The following is a 21,062-nucleotide window of genomic DNA, read 5'->3' as shown; positions in this document are numbered from 1 at the left end:
AAACACATATGCACCCTTTGTTTTGTTTTTTATACCATTCACTTTCTAATTAGAGATCCTCTGTGTTCATACCACACCTTTTTGAATTCCACCACAGTTTTATTTTTTCTCCACCATCTCCCTCAGGAGGGCATTCCACGGCATCAACCACCTACTCCGTGAAAAATAATTTTCTGACATTACTCCTAAGTCTACTACCCTGCAACCTCAATTCATGTCCTCTAGTTTTACCGTCTTCCCTTCCCTGGAAAAGATTGTTTAAATATTTATACCTTTCAAGTATTCAAATGTATGTATCATATCTCATGTCCCTCCTCTCCTCTAGGGTATACATATTCAGGTCTTCCAATCTTTTCTCACACATCTTTTAGTGCAAGCCCCATATAATTTCCTCTGGCCAGCTTCAAGTCTTGTTTCTGGAGGCCATATCTTTAGCAAGATATGGCCTCCAAAACTGAACACAACACTCCAGGTGGGGCCTCACCAATGACTTGTACAGGGGGCATTGACACCCTCCCTTCTTCTGTTGGTTACACCTCTCTCTATACAGCCTAGCATCCTTCTGGCTACGGCCACCACCGTATCATACTGTTTTGTCACCTTCAGATACCCCAAGGTCCCTTCTTCCTGTCTGTGCATATATCAGTCTCTCACCGGCTAACACATACGTATCCCTTGGATGTCTACTCCCTAAACGCATCACTCTGCACTTCTTTGCATTGAATTTTAGTTGCCAAACATTAGACCATTCTTCTAACTTTTGCAGAACCTTTTTCTAGTTTTTCCACTCCCTCTGGGGTTTCCACTTTGTTACAAATCTTGGTATTATTATTATTATATTTGTATCCCACATTTTCCCACCTATTTGCAGGCTCAATGTGGCTTACATAATACCGTGAAGCCGTTCGCCAAGTCCGGTAGGGAGACAGATACAAGGTGATGTAGTATCGTCCGCAAAAGGGCAAATCTTACCTTCGGCAATGTTGAACAGAATCGGCCTCAGGCATCGACCCTTGGGCACTCCACTACTCACCTTAACTTCCTCCAAGTGAATACCATTTACCACCACCCTCTGGCATCTGTCAACCAGTTCACCACTTTGGATTCTAACTTCAGCCTGTCAAGTTTATTCGAGCCTCGAATGAGGAACTGTGTCAAAGGCTTTGCTGAAATCTAAGTAGATTACATCTAGAGCACGTCCTAATTCTCCGGTCACCCAGTCAAAGAATTCAATCAGATTCACTTGACATGATTTACCTTTGGTAAAAAATAACCAAAGTGAGGCTTACCAGCCTGTAGCTTCCAGCTTCTTCTCCGTCACCACTTTTGTGAAGAGGGACCACACATCCGCTCTTCTCCAATTCCACAGAGCCTTCCCCATCTCCAAGGATTTATTAAAACAAATCTTTAAAAGGACCTGCCAAAACCTCTCTGAGATCCCTCAATATCCTGGGATGGATCTCATCCGGGTCTCATGGCTTTGTCCACCTTCAAATTTTCAAGTTGTTCATAAACCACATTCTTCCGTGAATGGTGCTATAGCCACTCCATTCTCTTATGTAACCTTTGCCAGTCAATCATGCTCCTTTCTCCAGGATTTTCTTCCGTGAACACAGAGAGTATTTGTTTAGCACGTTTGCTTTTTCCTCATCATTATCCACATAGCGGTTCACAATATCTTTAGTCTCACAATTCCATTTTAGTCTTCCTCCTTTTATTAATATACCTGAAAAAAAATTCTTGTGCTCCTCCTTACATTTCTAGCCATTTGTTCTTCCGCTTTCGCCAGATGTATCTCTCTTGGCTTCTTTCAGTTTCATCCAGTATTCCTCTCTGTTTCCTCTTCTTGAGGTTTTCTGTATTTCATGAACACCAACTCTTTAGCCTTTATTTCCTCAGCCACTTCCTTGGAGAACCATATTGGTTTTATTTCCTCTTGCTTTTATTTACTCTCCTTACATAAAAGTTAGTATCCATATTTATAGCTCCTTTCAGACTGGACTGTCGTTCCACTTCTCATATGTCCTCCCAGCCCATCAGCTTTTCTTCAGGTATTCCCTCATTTACTACAGTCAGCATGTTTGAATCCAGGATTTTGAGTTTTGAGTGGTTGCCCTCCACTTTAGCTGTTATATCAAACAAAATTGTATGATGATCACTGCTGCCCAGGTAGACATTAGACACGCTTTTCCCATTTGTGAGCATCAGATTCAGTGTCATTCCTTCCCTCATGGGTTCTGTCACCATTTGTCTGAAGACAACTTTGAAAGGCATCCATGATCTCTCTATTATTTTCGATTTCGCAGATGGAACTTTCTAATCTGCATCTGGCAGGTTGAAATCTCCCAGCAACGGCACCTCTTTTCTTTCCCAACTTTTGGATATCTGTAACCAGGTCTTTATCTAGTTCCTCCGATTGTGTCGGAGGTCTGCAGACAATTCCCATATGGACAGAAATTCCATCATCTCTTTTCAAAGTGATCTATATTGCTTCTTCCTTTCCCTGGGCCCCTGGCATTTCAGTCACTGTGATATATCTCTCACATACAGAGCTACTCCTCCACCTTTACACCATCTCTATCTTTCCTAAATAGATTGCCAGCCTGGTATGTTTGCATCCCATTCATGAGAATCATTAAACCATGCCTCCATGATACTACTACTACTACTATTTAACATTTCTAGAGCGCTACAAAGTGTACGCAGCGCTGTACAAACACAGAAGAAAGACAGTCCCTGCTCAAAGAGCTTACAATCTAATAGACAAAAAGTAAAGCATTTAAATTTAAAATATTTAATAATGATCGGTTTAAGGTGAAATATAGCAACAATGTCTAAGTCTGCCTCTAACATCAGGGCTTGCAGATCATTAACTTTGGTGATTAGACTGCAAACATTGTGGTCATTGCTTTCCAGTACATTTCAGTGGCAATCTTATCTCCTGTTTAGTTTTTTTGTTTAGTCTCACTTCCTGCTGTGTTGGTAAGAAATGATTTGCTAAGATTGTTATTTTCATTGCTTTCTTTACCACTGTCACATCTTGTCTTTCGCTGGGGGTGACCACTGGAAGTGACTTGCCTCCATATGCCCCCCCCCCTCGTCTTCCAGTTTAAATGCCTAGAAACATGTCTGAATTTCTCACCAAGCATTGTTTTTTCTTGCCACAGCGAAATGAAGCCCATCATTACAATACAGTCTTTTGTTTTTCCATGTATTGCCCCATCCTCTTACGTACCTATAACCTTCTTGATGACACCAAGCTTTGAGTCACCTATTGAGATATCATTTATTTGGTTTTAATTTTATTAGTCTTGTAATTGTACAGCGCTGCGTAACCCTAGTAGCGCTCTAGAAATGTTAAGTGGTAGTAGTAGTTATATCAATATAAAACTTTTGGACAGTGCACACAGATATTGAGGGGCATTTTCGAAAGGGACGTCCAAGTTTTGATGAGGACGTCCTAGCAAAACGTCCCCATCCAGGGCAGGGGAAACCCGTATTTTCAAAACAAGAGGGACATCCATCTTTCGTTTCCATAATATGGTCAGGGATGCCCAAATCCTGAAATTTGGCTGTCCTTAGAGATGGTTGTTCCCAGACTTGTCATTTCTGATTTTCGGCGATAAATTGAAACCAAGGACGTCCATCTCAGAAATGACCAAATGCAAGGGGAAAGGGGAAATGAGGTTTTTTGCAACTACATTCAAAGCAGTTTACATATATTCAGGTACTTATTTTGTACCGGGGCAATGGAGGGTTAAGTGACTTGCCCAGAGTCACAAGGAGCTACAGTGGGAATCAAACTCAGTTCCCCAGGATCAAAGTCATGGAGGAACCAACATATGTAGTGCACTGGTTCCCCTGACATGCAGTACACCAACCGGGCACCCTAGGGGGCACTGCAGTAGACTTCATAACTTGCTCCCAGGTACATAGCTCCCTTACCTTGTGTGCTGAGCCCCCAAACTCCCCCTAAAACCCACTACCCACAACTGTACACCACTACCATAGCCCTTACGGGTGAAGGGGGGCACCTGGATGTGGGTACAGTGGGTTTGTGGTGGGAATTGGAGGGCTCGCTGTTTCCTCCACAAACATAACAGGCAGGGGGGATGGGCCTGGGTCCGCCTGCCTGAAGTGCACTGCACCTACTAAAACTGCTCCAGGGACCCGCATACTGCTGTGATGGACCTCAGTATGACATCTGAGGCTGGCATAGAGACTGGCAATCAATATTTTTAAAGATTTTTTTTTAAGGGTGGGAGGGGATTAGTGACTACTAGGGGAGTAAGGGGATGTCATCCCCGATTCTCTCCGGTGGTCATCTAGTCATTTCGGGCACCTTTTTGTGCCTTGGTCCTAAGACAAACACGACCAGGTAAAGTCGTCCAAGTGTTCGTCAGGGATGTCCTTGGTTTCTTTCGATGACAGGTCGAGGACGTCCTAGTGTTAGGCACACCCAAGTCCCGCCTTCGCTACACCTCCGATACACCCCCTTGAACTTTGGCCATCCCTGCGACGGAAAGCAGTTGGGGGACGTCCAAAATTGGCTTTCGATTATACCGATTTGGAAGACCCTGTGAGAAGGACGCCATCTTCCAATTTATGTTGAAAGATGGGCGTCTTCTCTTTCGAAAATGAGGCCCATTTAGGTTTGTCCAAACCAACTTATTCTGTATTTAAAAAATAAAAAAACAAGTTCCTCATTGTCTTGCTAGACCAGTCCAAACAAATGGTTTTATGCCTCCCTGCCAACTATGGTTGCCAACTTCTTGACACAGAAAAACCTGACACCTGCCCTGCTCCATGTCTCTTACTTGCCCTGCCCCAAGTCCCTTGCCACACCTAATGTTGGACCTTCCCCTGCCCCACCCTGACTTCTACAACCAACTGTCCACACTATGGTTGCCATCTCAAACAGAAGCAGAGCTCCAATAACCAACCCTGAAAAAGACCACATACATTTCAGACCTATACAGAAAGCACGTCATAATAAAGCAGAACTAATATCCAGGACTCAAATAGCCACAACCCTACCTTATATAAAGAAAGCACCCTAGAATGCCTCTATACTGTTAATTTCTTATTTATGTGCTTCAAAGTATACAATGATCTACAAGCCAGATGAACAACCAAAATGATAAATGACTCTCCTATACAGGAAGACTAAAGAGGTTAGGGCTCTTCCACTTACATGGGTGAGGGAAGATATGAAAGACATCTATAAAATCATGAGTGGAATGGATAACTGCAAACTGGATTATTTACTCTTTCAAAAAGTACAACGACTGGGAACATGCAATGAAGGTTACTAAGTAATATTTTAAAACAAACAGGATTTTTCTTTCACTCAATGCAGAGTTAAGCTTCAAAATTCATGGTCTCCCCAACTTGCTGTTGGTACCACCTCTGGGCCAGCTGCTTTGTTTTTTTCCAACATCATGTTAGGGTAAGAGTTTGAGCCACACAGTATCCAAATTCATTGACAGTTTTCATAAGGTAAAATTATGTATCATACCTGATAATTTTCTTTCCATTAATCATAGCTAATCAATCCATAGACTGGTGGGTTGTGTCCATCTACCAGCAGGTAGAGATAGAGAGCAATCCTTCTGCCTCCCTATATGTGGTCAGGTGCTGCCGGAAACTCCTCAGTATGTCGATATCAAAGCTCCATCCGCAGGACTCAGCACTTAGAGAATTACACCCACAAAGGGACACTCTGCCCAGCTCACCACCGCCGAAACGGGGGAGGGGAATTAACCCAGCTCATCCCCACACAAGTGGGGGAGGGGAATCCATCCAGCTCATCCTGCAGAGCGGGGGAGGGACACCACACCCGCCAATGCGGGGGGAATCTGGCTTATCCTGCAACCGCGGGAGGAGCTGACTGACCCTAACAACGCCAAAGCGGGAGGGGTACAAAGCTGCCCTACAGCCGCATGAAGCGGGAGGGAGCGCCGGCAGAATTTAGGTCTCAATCCAGCCCCGTAAAACGGAGGGGAGAGGAATGCAGCAGCTCACTGTAACACAAAATCGTCTCAACTCCTGAAGAATCCAATTGAAAAAACTTGAACACAAAGTCCTCCTGAACAGGAACTGAAGACTAACTTGAACCTGAAATGCAACCAGAATATAAACAGTACAGATATCTGGGAGGGGCTATGGAGTGATCAGCTATGATTAATGGAAAGAAAATTATCAGATATGATACATAATTTTTCCTTCCATATCATCATGCTGATCAATCCAGTAGACTGGTGGGATGTACCGAAGCAGTACTCACCCAGGGCGGGACATAGAAATCCCTGACCGCAACACTGAAGCTCCAAACCGGGCCTCCGCCCCAGCCACAGTCAAGCGGTAATGCCTGGAGAAGGTATGAGCCGATGCCCAAGTTGCCGCCTTGCAAATCTCTTCCAAGGAGACGGACCCGGCCTCTGCCATCGAGGCCGCCTGTGCTCTAGTGGAGTGAGCCTTCAGCTGGATAGGCGGCATCTTCCCCGCGGCCACATAAGCCGCTGCAATGGCTTCCTTGACCCATCGTGCTACTGTAGGCTTGGCAGCCTGCAGACCCTTACGAGGACCTGCGAACAGCACAAACAGATGATCCAACTTCCGGAAATCATTGGTCACTTCCAAGTATCTGATGAGACTCATCTCACATCTAGATATTTGAGAGCAGAGTACTCCCTGGGTAGTCCTCCCTACAAAGGAGGGTAGCAGAGCTGCTCATTCACATGGAAGGCAGGAAACAATCTTGGGCAGGAAGGAAGGCACCGTGCGAATAGACACTCCTGCTCAGTGAACTGCAGGAAGGGGTTCCCGACATGATAGCGCCTGGAGCTCGGAAATCGTCTGGCTGAAGTGATAGCCACCAAAAAGACTGCTTTCAACGTCAGGGACTTTCAGAGAGTGCCCTCGACAAGGGTTCAAAAGGCGGCTTCTGCAAGGCTCTGAGCACCAAATTGAAATCCACGCAGGCACCACCGAGCGCAGATGAGGGCGTAGGTGATTAACTCCCTTGAGAAAGTGCACCACATCTGGCTCGCGAGGCCAGGGAGCACCCTTCAGGCGACCCCTGAAGCAAGCCAGAGCCGCTACCTGGAACTTTAAGGAAACTGAGCGAAGGCCTTTCTCCAGACCTTCTTGCAGGAACGCCAGCACTGAAGAAATTGGAGCAGTGAAGGGAGAAAAGTGAGCCTGCCTCACACCACGATGCAAAGTACGCCAAACACTGGCGTAAGCAGTAGAAGTAGACCGCTTCCCTCGCTCTCAGCATAGTGCGAGGACCTTGTCTGAGAAGCCCTTCTTCTTCAGACGCTGCCGCTCAACAGCCAGGCCGTAAGACCAAAGGGGGAGAGATCCTCCATCACCACGGGACCCTGATGCAACAGGCCCGGCCCCGCTGGCAGACGCAGAGGGCCGTCCACTGAGAGCCTGATCAAGTCCACATACCAGGGACATCTGGGCCAGTCCGGACCCACCAGGATTATCCGGCCCGGATGCTTTGCCACCCGGTCTAGCACCCTGCCCAACATGGGCCAGGGCGGGAACACACAGAGAAGCTCCTGTGTCAGCCACTGTTGGAGAAAAGCATCTACTCCCAGAGATCGAGGATCCCGTCCTCTGCTCAAAAAACGAGGGCACTTGGCAATTGGCCGATGACGCAATCAAATCTAGGCTCGGCTGGCCCCAGCGCTTCGTGATGTCCAAGAACGCCTGAGCAGATAGCTGCCACTCTCGCGGATCCAAGGTATGGCGACTGAGAAAGTCCGCCTTGAATTCATGACTTCCGGCAATGTGGGCCGCCGACAGCTGTTCTAGGTTCGCTTCGCCCACTGGCATAGATTCATGGCCTCCTTGGCTAGAGGGGCGCTCTTGGTACCTCCTTGGCGATTGACATAGGCCACAGCCGTGGCATTGTCCAACAGGACCCGTCCTGGCTTCAACTCCAGTACCGGGAGAAACTCCAAAAGCGCCAACTGAATGGCTCTGAGTTCCAGGAGGTTGATAGACCACTTTGCCTCTGCAGGAGACCAGAGCCCCTGCACTGTCCTTCCCAAGCAGTGGGCTCCCCAGCCCGACAAAGAGGCATCCGTCGTGATGACAACCCACTCCGGGGTCAAAAGAGGCATCCCTGCGGACAACTTGTCTGTCCTCAGCCACCAGCTCAGCGCCTTGCGCACCGCTGGGTCCAAGGGAAGGCGCACAGCGTAATCCTCCGACACTGGAGTCCAGCGCTGCAGTAGAGTGAGTTGTAGTGGTCCTCATATGAGCCTGGCCCAGGGCACTACTTCCATCGTGGCCGTCATAGAGCCCACAGCTGCACATAGTCCCAAGCCCGAAGAGGAGAGGCTACTAGGAACTGGTCCACCTGAGCCTGAAGCTTGACAATCCGATTGTCCGGCAGGAACACTCTGCCCACTTGGGTGTCGAAACGAACTCCCAGATATTCCAGGGACTGAGTCGGGCGCAGCTGGCTCTTCTCCCAGTTGATGATCCACCCAGGGAGCTCAAAAGAGCAATCACCCGGTCTACAGCTCTGCCGCACTCTGCATAAGAGGGGGCTTGGATCAACCAGTCGTCCAGATAAGGATGGACTTGTACTCCTTCCTTTCATAGGAAGGCCGCGATGACCACCATTACTTTGGAGAAGTCCGCGGAGCAGTAGCCAACCCGAACGGGAGGGCTCTGAACTGGAAGTGTCGGCCCAGGACTGCAAAACGCAGAAAGCGTTGATGAGGAGGCCAGATGGGAATATGCAAGTAAGCGTCCTTGATGTCCAAGGATGCCAGGAACTCCCCTGCCTTCACGGCCGCTGTAACAGAGCGGAGAGTCTCCATTCGGAAGTGCCGAACTTTCAAGGCCTGATTGACCCCTTTGAGGTCGAGGATAGGCCGTACAGAGCCTCCTTTCTTTGGTACCACAAAGTAAATGGAGTAACGTCCCTTGCCAAGCTGATCTTCTGGCACCGGAAACGACCGCACCCAGGCGGATCAGATTGTCCAAAGTCTGCTGCACTGCCACAGCTTTGACCGGAGACTTGCAGGGAGAGTGCACAAACCCGTCTCTTAAGGGTCGGCAGAACTCTAGCTTGTAGCCGCTCTGATGACTTCCAGCACCCAAGCGTCTGAAGTTACCCTGGTCCACTCGCCCAGAAACGAGGACAGGCGTCCTCCAATCTGCACTGGGCCATGGACCAGGGCCCCGTCATTGGGTACGAGACCTGGGGGGAGGACCGAGGACGCACCTCCGGGACGGCGGTCTCTGCGAAAGGATGCTGCTTGGGGGAGAAGTTCCTCTTGAAGGAAGAGGGGGCAGAGGAGCCCGACTTGCCCGGAGCGATACCGACGGGCTTCCTGAAACCGTCCTTTGGAGGAACCGGGGCGAGCACCACTGGCCCGAGCCCTGACCTCTGGTAACCTCTTGCTCTTAGACGTGCCGAGATCGTCACAATTTGTCCAGCTCGACCCCAAAGAGCAGCTTGCCTTTAAAAGGCAACTTAGCCAGGCGAGACTTAGAGGCGTGGTCAGCAAACCAATGCTTCAGCCAAAGCCAACGCCATGCAGAGACTGTCTGAGCCATACCTTTAGCCGAGGCTCTCAAGACATCATACAGCAAGTTTGCCAAATAAGCCAAGCCCGATTCAGGGCCGGCCAATCAGCCCTCAAGGAAGGATCTGAGGGGGAACCCGCTGCACAATCGTCAGGCACGCCCTGGCCACATAGGAAGCCGCAAACTGAGGCCTGCAAACTTAAAGCAGCCGCCTCGAAGGACGACCTTAAGGCCACCTCCAATCTTCTGTCTTGGGCGTCCTCTAAGGCCGTGCCACCTTCCACCGGCAACGCCGTTTTCTTAGTCACCGCAGTGGATTAAAGAATCCACGGTAGGCCAAAGAAAGGCCTCCCGTTCACCTTCAGGCAGAGGATAGAGGCGGACATAGCCCTTGCCACTTTGAAGGCTACGCTTCTGGGACATCCCATTGAGCCGAAATCAAGGTGCGCATGGCCTCATGCACGTGGAAGGTTCTAGGCGGGCGCTTCGTCCCCAGCATAAATGGCGGAGCCAACAGAAGCTGAGGGAGAGATGTCCTCCGGAGAGGAAATCTTCAAAATGCTCATGGCCTGCACTAACAGTTGGGCAAATCCTCTGAGTGAAAGATCCGCGCTGCAGAGGGGTCATCCGCTCCATCCGAGCGGGAAACCGTCTCCTCAGGAATCCCCAAAGGACCGTGGGGAGAACTCAGACACGCTGCCCTCATCTACATCAGAGGAGACAGAGTCCTCTAGGGCCTGGAAAATCCACCCGAGGGCGTTTGCTTCCGGAGGCCTCAACCCCTTTATCGGACAAGGGAGCAGATTGTCCGCCAAAATGGGGGGGGGGGGGCGAGCAGCGGGGGGATGGGCGTTTATGTGTGGGAAGAACCGCCGCACCGGAGAAAGAACCGGGACACTGACCGGCCTCCCAACTGACGCCCAAAAAAGGCGATTCAGGTTTTGAAACCCCGCATCCCCCCGCTAGATGCACACACGCGGTCCAGGTGAGCGATTTTTTGCGCCCTCTGCCCTCCGACGCCATAGGCCACGTGGAGACCGATCGGGGAACCCCCTGCCCGCTACAAAAGGTAAAAATACCTGCTTCTCGCTCCGAGCTGTAACGAACTGGTGTCCCAGTGAGCAGCTGCAATAAACGCTGATATAAACGTTGAAATAAACGCCCTTAAAGGACGTCCAAATTTTTTTTTTTTTTAAAACGGAGACAGCGGAGGGGGGGAGAAAAGGAGGGACCTGGCATCACCAGGTTTGCACTTGCTCAAGAAGAGCCCTCAACCCCAGGTACTCAACAAAACCTAAAAATTAGGCTTGGAGACCTAGGCAGAGCTGCTGCTGTGTGTGAACCACCACCTGCTGAGATAGAGAACATACTGAGGAGTTTCCGGCAGCACATGACCACATAATAGGGAGGCAAAAGGATTGCTCGCTATCTCCACCTGCTGGTAGATGGACACAACCCACCAGTCTATGGATTGATCAGCATGATGATATGGAATATTGTGTTATCAATAGAAATCAAACATGGAAAAGAAAATAAGAGGATACCTTTTTTACCATTTCTTGATTAGCTTTCGAAGGTTGCCCTTCTTCGTCAGATCGGAACTAAGCAAATGTGCTAGCTGACAGTGTATATAAGTGAAAACATTCAAGCATTACTATGACAGTCTGACAGGGTGGGAGGATGGGGGTGGATCGAAGGTATGCATGGGGAATCAAAGCATATCATTGATATTCTAACAGGATGGGTGTGGATAGGTGAGGGGTGGGGTGATCAACAGAGACATACAGCTTTATGGTTTATAATGGGCTAGGAACCCCAGTCCTTGTTAAGTCCTGTTGGGTGTTAAAATATTCATCATTCTGACTTCAAAGGTCTTACGTTCTTGTATGGTTTTAAAGTTACCTTTCAGTATTCTCACTGTGAAATCACTGGTACAGTGTCCTGGTTCTGTGAAGTGCTGTCCCACCTGGGTGGGGGCCCTACTGGCTGTATTGTTCATGTGATGTCTATGTAAATTGAATCTTGTCTTAAGCATCTGGCCTGTTTCTCCAATATAGCATCCTTCGTTACATTTTTTACACTGAATGATATATACCACATTGGAAGATGAGCAAGTTAAAGATCCCTTTATGTTGAATATCTTTCCTTTGTGCGTAACTGTGGGGTCCTGTGAAATATTTTGGCATAGTTTGCAACTGGATAAATTACAGGGACGTGTGCCCTTCTGTTCCTTTTCAGTCTGTGATGGAAGTTTACTTCTGATTAGCTTGTGAAAGAGATATTCCCATCCCCACCAGTACTGGCCTTCCGACAACCACCCAACTTAAAAACACAAGCTAATCAGAAGTAACTTCCATCACAGACTGAAAAGGAACAGAAGGGCACACTTCCTGTAATTTATCCAGTTGCAAACTATGCCAAAATATTTCACAGGACCCAAAGTCATCCACAAAGGAAAGATATTCACATAAAGGATCTTTCACTTGCTCATCTTCCAATGTGGTATATATCATTCAGTGTAAAAAATGTAACGAAGGATGCTATATTGGAGAAACAGGCCAGATGCTTAAGACAAGATTCAATTTACATAGACATCACATGAACAATGCTGGTGGCCAGTAGGGTTCCCACACCTGTTGGTCAACATTTACAGGACCAGGACACTGTACCAGTGACTTCACAGTGAGAATCCTGAAAGGTAACTTTAAAACCATACAAGAACGTAAGACCTTTGAAGTCAGAATGATTGAATATTTTAACACCCAACAGAAAGGACTTAACAAGGATCTGGGGTTCCTAGCCCATTATAAACCATAAAGCTGTATGTCTCTGTTGATCACCCCACCCCTCACCTATCCACACCCATCCTGTTAGAATATCAATGATATGCTTTGATGTCCCATGCATACCTTCGACCCACCCCATCCTCCCACCCTGTCAGACTGTCATAGTAATGCTTGAATGTTTCACTTATATACACTGTCAGCTAGCACATTTGCTTATTTCCGATCTGACGAAGAAGGGCAACCTTCGAAAGCTAATCAAGAAATGTATTAAGTTATGGCCAATAAAAAAGGTGGTATCTTATTTTCTTTTCCATGTTTTATTTTGTTTGATTTCTATTGATAACCTTAAGAGTGGACTAACATGGCTACCACACTCCTCTACATAATATTGTGAGAATAACAGCTGCAAAGCAAAACAGAACAGTTCTAGAGGCAGTGCAAGCAGTAAGCTTGAGACACTAGTCAAGGAGCCACACCTAGGTTCAATGAGAATTGCCACTGGACCCAAGGTCTTGCACTGCACTACACTGATTAGGTTTTCTTTAAATTAGTTTCTACTAAGTTTTGTCCCACAAAAATTCTTTATCCCGTTGCTTCTTCCACATTAACACTGTAACACTTTCCATCCAGAAGGGACAAGTTAAAGCAGACCAAAGTGACATGCCAATGATCAGAGCTGCAGAAAGATTAGTTTATGGCTCCTTTGAGATCACAGCAAGATCATTCACAGTAATACAGTACTTGTTAGGAGATATGGATCTTTTAGTCTATCAAGTCTGCCAGTTGTCACCACAGCCCATACACGTACATTGTCTTTTCCCTTGCCTTTACCACTTCCCCTCGGTGATAGCGAATTTCCTGGAAGCCAATAAGTTGCAAGATCCGAGACAACATGTAAGCCGCATTGAGCCTGCCATGAGTGGGAAAGCGCGGGTACAAATGTAACAAAAATAAAAATAAAAAAAATAAACATGGTTTTACCAAAGGGAAATCATGCCAAACGAATCTCATCTCACTGAATTCTTTGGGTGACCGGAGAATTGAATCAGGGACATGCTATAGACAATCTACTTAGATTTCAGCAAAGCTTTTGACATGGTTCCCCACAGGAGGCTCTTAAATAAACTGGACAGGCTGAAGATAGAACCTGACGTGGTGAACTGGATTAGGAAATGGTTGACGGACAGACGCCAGAGGGTGGTGGCTAATGGAATTCGCTCGGAGGAGGCAAAGGTGAGTAGTGGAGTGCCTCAGGGATTGGTTATGGGGCCGATTCTGTTCAATATATTTGTGAGTGACATTGCCGAAGGGTTAGAAGGTAAAATTGCCTTTTTGCGGATGATACTAAGATTTGTAACAGAGTGGACACCCGGGAGGGAGTGGAAAACATGAAAAAGGATCTGCAGAAGCTAGAAGAATGGTCTAAGGTTTCGCAATTAAATTCAATGCGAAGAAATGCAAAGTGATGCACTTAGGGAGTAGAAATCCATGGGAGACGTATGTGTTAGGCGGTGAGAGTCTGATATGTACGGATGGGGAGAGGGATCTTGGGGTGATAGTATCTGAGGATCTGAAGGCGACAAAACAGTGTGACAATGCGGTGGCCATAGCTAGAAGGTTGCTAGGCTGTACAGAGAGAGGTGTGACCAGCAGAAGAATTAAGTGTTGATGTCCCTGTATAAGTCGTTGGTGAGGCCCCACCTGGAGTATTGTGTTCAGTTTTGGAGGCCGTATCTTGCTAAGGATATAAAAGAATTGAAGTGGTGCAAAGAAAAGCTACAAAAATGGTATGGGGTTTGTGTTACAAGGCGTATGAGGAGAGACTTGCTGACCTGAACACGTATACCCCGAGGAAAGGAGAAACAGAAGTGATATGATACCAGACGTTCAAATATTTGCAATGTATTAATCCACGAATGAACCTTTTCTGGAGATGGAAAGGCGGTAGAACTAGAGGACATGAAATGAGATTGAGGGGGGGCAGACTCAAGAAAAATGTAAGGAAGTATTTTTTCACGGAGAGAGTGGTGGATGCTTGGAATGCACCTCCCTCGGGAGGTGGAGATGAAACGGTAACAGAATTCCAAAATGTGTGGGATAAACATACAGGAATCCTGTTCAGAAGGAATGGATCCTCAGAAGATTAGCAGAGATTGGGTGCAGAGCTGGTGGGGGGGGGGGGCAGTGCTGGGACCGACTTCTATGGTCTGTGCCGTGAAAATGGCAGATACTAATCAAGGTCAGGTATACACAAAAAGTAGCACATATGAGTTATCTTGTTGGGCAGACTGAATGGACCGTGCAGGTCTTCTCTGCCGTCATCTACTATGTTACAGGCTTTTTATCTGGCAAACTACTTCTAAGTTACTTCTGTTCAGCTTCAGAGACTGACTATTCTCTCAGCAAAGCTGTATTTCCTTAAATATTTTTGTTGCGTCCTTCCAACATTTTATCATGGCCTAGTCTTTGAGCCCTTTTTTCCAATGGAAAATGATACCTTCTGGAACACCCTACCAGGGAGGTAGTAAGTACTAAAACATGTGGGACAAACACAAAGGATCTCTATATAGGAAGAACACAGAATCAAAGCAAATTAAATGACTTTCACACTTGAAACAAGGCATAGGTGTGTGTAAACTTCAAGAAGCAACACAAGCAACTCTGGCTGCTTTGTTGAGCAGATTGGTCAGACCATATCTTCATTAACCATCAGTTGCCACATTACTATGTGTAGAAAGAAGGAGCACTGCCAATAATACACAAGGAAGACAGCCTTCCCATCTTTTCCTCCTGTATCTGAACAATACCATTTAACTTCCTTAAACCAGCTTGTATAGGATTTGTGCTCCAAGCAATATACCATCATTTCAATACTTTTACAAAAGGTCTAGGTCACTGATGAGGATATGAGGGAAAAAAAAATCTGTTCTTGTGTATTACTGACAACACCCTTCCTTACTACACACAGTAACACAGCAAATGACAGCAGATGAAGATATGGTCCATCCAGCCTGCCTAACAAGGCAGTCAGAGATGCATCTGCAGCTCCATGCAGTTTGACACCCCTCTATGTCCTGTTTCAAGTCTGAAGGTAATTTAATTTGCTTTGATTCCGTGTTCTTGTACTGCGTTTGGAACAATCCTTTATGAAATCTAAATCCGCTTTAAAAACCTTTTTATTTAATGATACATATAATTCTTGACTGCACTGTGTCAGATGATTGGGCTAGGTACCTCAGAATTCTAGAGGCGGGAGAACAAGGGGGTAAAAGCTGGATGGACGGATAGGTAGAGAATAGACACGCTGGATAAAAGGGGGGAAAATACAGGGGAATAAGAGGAAGGAAAATGGGAGAGCTGGGAGAAGGGATAGAGATGAAAAGATGTATGAAGATGGAGTAAAAAGGAAAGAGACTGGATTGTAAAAATGAATTAAATCTGGACAGAGGCAAAAAACTAAATTGAAGAAAGCTGAAAGGAAAAGGAGAATACACAAAAATAATGAGAGTTAAGAAAGACAGAGAAAAGCAGAAACCAGAGTAATTAGGAAAAATAAAATGACCAGACAACAAAGGTAGAAAATAAAATTACTTTTTTCAATTTTGTGATTACAATGTGTCAGTTTTTAGAATGTTCATTTTAAAACCTCTGCTGATCAGGGCTTTGGGATACTTAGTTGAAATCTATTCAACTTAGGAGGTACTTGACAAAGTTGAGAAACACTGCTAAACTAATTTGAATGCACTAAATAATTTTAATGCATAAATGTGTATGTAGAACCAAAAAAATGATGACGTTTGTGTCACAAATGCAATGTAAACTTTAATAAGAAATTTCATCATGATCACAGTTTAAGGTTGTTTTTTTTTTTTTTTTTTTAATTAAAACAGTTCTTGTATTCACATGTAACACGGGCTTCTAGATTTCCAAAATCTGGCATCAGGATTTCCTAGTGTGCAAAGTACTATTCATCAGCACAAAACTGGTTTGTTACACTGAGAAAAAAATAAAGAAAATACTGTCAACAGAAATCATTTTTACAGTTTTAATTGACAATCTGCACACATCCAAGCACATTTCTTTCACTGCCAGCTCATGTTTCCTGCAACTAAATGATGAACATCTGCACAGTCTGGGATTAGAATAGACAGCAATTTAAATTTTCCATATTTTCTTCAGTTGCACACAAAGCAAACCCTATGATTTAAACAGAATTTACAAAAATATGCCACGGGGGGGGGGGGGGGGGGGGACAGTAGGTAGTCTAGTGTTCTGAATAATGACTAAAACCTAAAGGCATGGATCAAGTTCTGCTTTTACCACAAAACAACTTCTCACTTTAGACAAATCACTTTAAGGCCAAAATATTTATTATATTTGTATCCCACACTTTCCCACTAAAAGCAGGCTCAATGCGGCTTACTAGTAGGTAACACAGAATTTTGTTATGTAAAGTAAGGAAATTAAGTATAACATATAGGATGGATAGGTAGGTAGAGGACAGGTGATAGAGAGAGGAAGGTAACTTGAGACCTTTGCAGCTGGGATAGTGCAGGTTGAGGTACTTTTCTTGAGGATATAGACATGTTTCTTGCTGGAAGGTCGACCAGATTTATCATATAGTTCGGAGATTCTCCGTGTATTACCTTGTGGATTAAAGTCTGGGCTTTGAAACTGATACGTTCTTGATTAGTTTTCAAGGCTTTGGTAATGTGTTCCACAGTTGCGTGCTTATGTAGGAAAACTGGATGCGTAGCTGATTTATATTTGAGTCCTTTGCAGCTTGGGTACTGCAGATTTAAGTACGTTCGGATGTGTTTCTAGTTGGTAGGTCGACTAGAATGCAACCAAAGTGAAACAAGCAGGTTCCACTCCAATCACATCATCCACCTGCTATAGCAGCAAGCTGGATGACATTGGAATGGCCGAGGATGGCATGATTTTCAGGGGTTTTTTGGGTTATAACCAGAAAACCCAAATTTCCTATTAGTGGGGTTTTATTGGTGCTTTCCAGTTATAACTGAAAATTTGAAGCCCTGCTTACAGGAAAGCCAGTTCACAGGCATGAAAATCTAAGGTGACCATGAAATAGGGACAGTTGCAGAACTGTTGCTGTGTGAGATAATAGCAAATTTCAGAAGTAGAATAGCAAGAGAAAAGATTAGAGACACTGTACCTTTATTTATTCCACTTGTATTTCACCTACAACCTAAGTGGGATTCCAATAAAAAAGGTGAATCACCGTCAGCACAAATACTGAAAGACCCCCCCCCCCCCCTTAGAAAACTCACTGTAGCTTACAAATGTAGCTACTGTCAGTGCACTAGTACATAAACTGAAGCAGTGGCAGTGTGAAGGAAAGTCTAGTCAGCAGAAACAAGAGAAGGGCCTATACCAGGACCAGATTTTTCAGCACCTGGGACAGATACTGAAATGATACACCCTTCCTTCCAGCAAGGGCTCTGGCACAGCAGCTTCATGTTTCTCTCTGCACTGTCCTTCCTCAAACACACCACATTTATTTGCCCCTCACCCTGGCCAGCAACATCATCCATCAATTTTCCATCCTTACTACTACTACTATTTAGCATTTCTATAGCGCTACAAGGCGTATGCAGCGCTGCACAAACATAGAAGAAGACAGTCCTTGCTCAAAGAGCTTACAATCTAATAGACAAAAATAAAGTAAGCAAATCAAATCAATTAATGTGTACAGGAAGGAGGAGAGGAGGGTAGGTGGAGGCGAGTGGTTACAAGTGGTTACGAGTCAAAAGCAATGTTAAAGAGGTGGGCTTTCGGTCTAGATTTAAAGGTGGCCAAGGATGGGGCAAGACGTAGGGGCTCAGGAAGTTTATTCCAGGCGTAGGGTGCAGCGAGACAGAAGGTGCGAAGTCTGGAGTTGGCAGTAGTGGAGAAGGGAACAGATAAGAAGGTTTTATCCATGGAGCAGAGTGCACGGGAAGGGGTGTAGGGAAGGATGAGTGTGGAGAGATACTGGGAAGCGAGTACATTTATAGGTTAGTAGAAGTTTGAACAGGATGCGAAAACAGATAGGGAGCCAGTGAAGTGACTTGAGGAGAGGGGTAGTATGAGTGAAGCGACCCTGGCGGAAGACAAGATGGGCAGCAGAGTTTTTGAACCTATTGGAGAGGTGACTAAGTGGGAGGCCAGCAAGTAAGCAGATTGCAGTAGTCCAAACGAGAGGTGACAAGGGTGTGGATGAGGGTTTTGGTACAGTTCTCTGAAAGAAAGGGCGGATTTTACGGATATTGTAAAGAAAGAAACGACAGGTCTTGGCAATCTGCTGGATATGAGCAGAGAAGGAGAGAGAAGGGTCAAAGATGACCCCAAGGTTTCGAGCTGAGGAGACAGGGAGAATGTGGGTTTGGGGGGAAAAATGAGAAGCTCGGTTTTGGTCATGTTTAATTTTCAGGTGGCGTTGAGACATCCAGACAGCAATGTCAGACAAGCACGCTGAAACTTTGGTTTGGATGTAAGGTGAGATATCAGGGGTAGAAAGGTAGATTTGGGAGTCATCAGCATAGAGATGGTAGGAAAAGCCATGGGATGAGATTAATGAACCAAGGGAAGAAGTGTAGATAGAAAAGAGGAGGGGACCAAGAACAGAACCCTGAGGTACGCCAACAGGCAGAGGGATAGAAGTAGAAGAGGATCCACCAGAGTGAACACTGAAGGTGCGGAGGGAGAGGTAAGAAGAGACCAGGGAAGGACAGAGCCTGGAATCCAAGTGAGGACAGGATATCGAGGAGTATGCTGTGATCGACAGTGTCAAAAACAGCGGAAAGATCAAGAAGAATGAGGATGGAAATAGAGACCTCTGGATTTAGCCAGAATAGGTCATTGGAGACTTTAGTAATCGCAGTAGTTCGGTTGAGTGGAGAGGAGGGCGAAAACCAGATTGTAGTGGGTCAAGAATAGCATATTGAGGACCAGAAAATCAAGGCAGCTGCGGTGAACAGCACGCTCAAGTAATTTGGAGAGAAAAGGGAGATGGGTCAGTAATTAGAGGGACAAGTAGGGTCGCGTGAAGGCTTCTTAGGAGAGGTGTGACCACAGCATGTTTAAAGGCACTAGTGACAGTTGCAGTGGAAAGCGAGAGGTTGAGAATGTGACAGATAAAGGAATAAGAGCAGGTGAGATGGGCATTAAGAAGGTGGGTGGGAATGGGATCAGAGGAACAGGTGGTACATTTTGAGGAAGAAAGGAGAAGTGTAGTTTCCTCTATAGTAACTTCAGGAAAGGAGGAAAAGGAATGAGGGGAAGGAGAGAGAGGGGAACGGACTAGTGGAGGAGAGGTGTGCAAGGTAGAGAATGCAAGGTTTATCTTTTGAACCTTGTCGTGAAAGAATTCAGAAAGGGTCTGAGGAGATAATGAAGGGGGAGTTGGGGGAGGGGGCACCTTGAGGAGAGAGTTCAATGTGGTGAAGAGAAGTCGAGGGTTAGAGCCAAGAGAGTTGGTCAGTTTGGATATAATAATCCTGTTTGGCACGTAAAAGAGCAGATTGGAAGGAGGTCAGCATGAACTTAAAGTGTAAGAAATCAGCAAGGGTCCGAGATTTCCGCCAGAGGCGTTCGGCGGAGCGGGTACAGGAACGTAGGTAGTGGATTATTAGAAGTCAGCCAAGGTTGGGGTTTTGTACGCCTTATAGGGCGGGTCATCAAAGGTGCAAGAGTGTCTAAGGCAGAGGATAGAGTATTATTGTAAGAAGAAACAGCCTCGTTGACAGACGGGGATGGTGCCACAGTAGAGAGGAGGTTTGAAACATGGGAGGATAGAGATGAAGGGTCAATATCGTGAAGATGCCTAGATAAATTAGATAAGATAGGACGGGACTGGGAGGGAGGAGATTAAGTGTGAAAGTTATAAGATGGTGATCAGAGAGGGGAAGATCAGAGGCAACGAAACTAGAGGGTGAACAGTTGGAGGAGAAGATGAGATCAAGACAGTAACCATTTTGATGAGTGGGGGAGGTGGAGCATAGTTGGAGATTAAAGGAGGATATTAAAGCGAGTAACTTGGAAATATAAGAGTTGGAAGGATCATTAGCAGGAATATTAAAGTCACCAAGGATGAGAGAGGGGGAGGAAGGATCATGGAAGAAGGCAAGCCAGGCATCAAAGTCACTGAGATAGGATGAAAGGGACTTATCAGGGGGACGATAAATGACCGCTATTTGAAGAGGCAGAGGAGAGAAAAGGCGGATAGAGTGGACTTCAAAGGAGGAAAAAACAGTGAGATTGAGGTGGAAGAAGGGGTTGAAATCTGGAGGGGGGAGAGAGAAGTAGTCCAACACCGCCCCCGCGACCAGCAGGGCGAGGGAGTATGTGAAAAAAGATAACCGCCATGGCAGAGGGCTGCGACTGAAGCAGAGTCATCAGGGCAGAGCCAGGTTTCTGTTATGGCGAGCAGATGGAGGAGACACGAGATAAAGAGGTCCTGGATATAAGGGAGTTTGTTACAGATAGAGCGGGCATTCCATAGCGCGCAAGAGAAGGGCAGAGAAGAGGAGAGGAGTAGAGGAATAGAGATGAGGTTAGAGAGGTCGCGGTGAGATCTTGTAGAGTTGGGATAATAGTGGTGAGGAGGGCCAGGATTGGGATTGATGTCACCGGCTGAGAGTAAGAGAAGGAGTAAAAGAGAGCAGAAGAGAGTAGGAGAGGTGTGGCCACGAAGGCATCGAAGACAAGAGGTATTAG

At 46.1% G+C, this 21,062-nt stretch overlaps 1 protein-coding gene across 1 annotated transcript in view; it reads right to left on the bottom strand.

The window, feature by feature from the left end:
- RYBP (RING1 and YY1 binding protein) overlaps positions 1-21,062 on the bottom strand; it is an 84,727-nt gene that overhangs the window by 14,483 nt on the left and 49,182 nt on the right.

This window comes from Microcaecilia unicolor, chromosome 6 (genome assembly GCF_901765095.1).
Source record: "Microcaecilia unicolor chromosome 6, aMicUni1.1, whole genome shotgun sequence".
Taxonomy (NCBI): Eukaryota; Metazoa; Chordata; class Amphibia; order Gymnophiona; family Siphonopidae; genus Microcaecilia; species Microcaecilia unicolor.
Note: the sequence above shows the minus strand (reverse complement) of the source record. Positions and strands in the feature narration are given on the sequence as shown.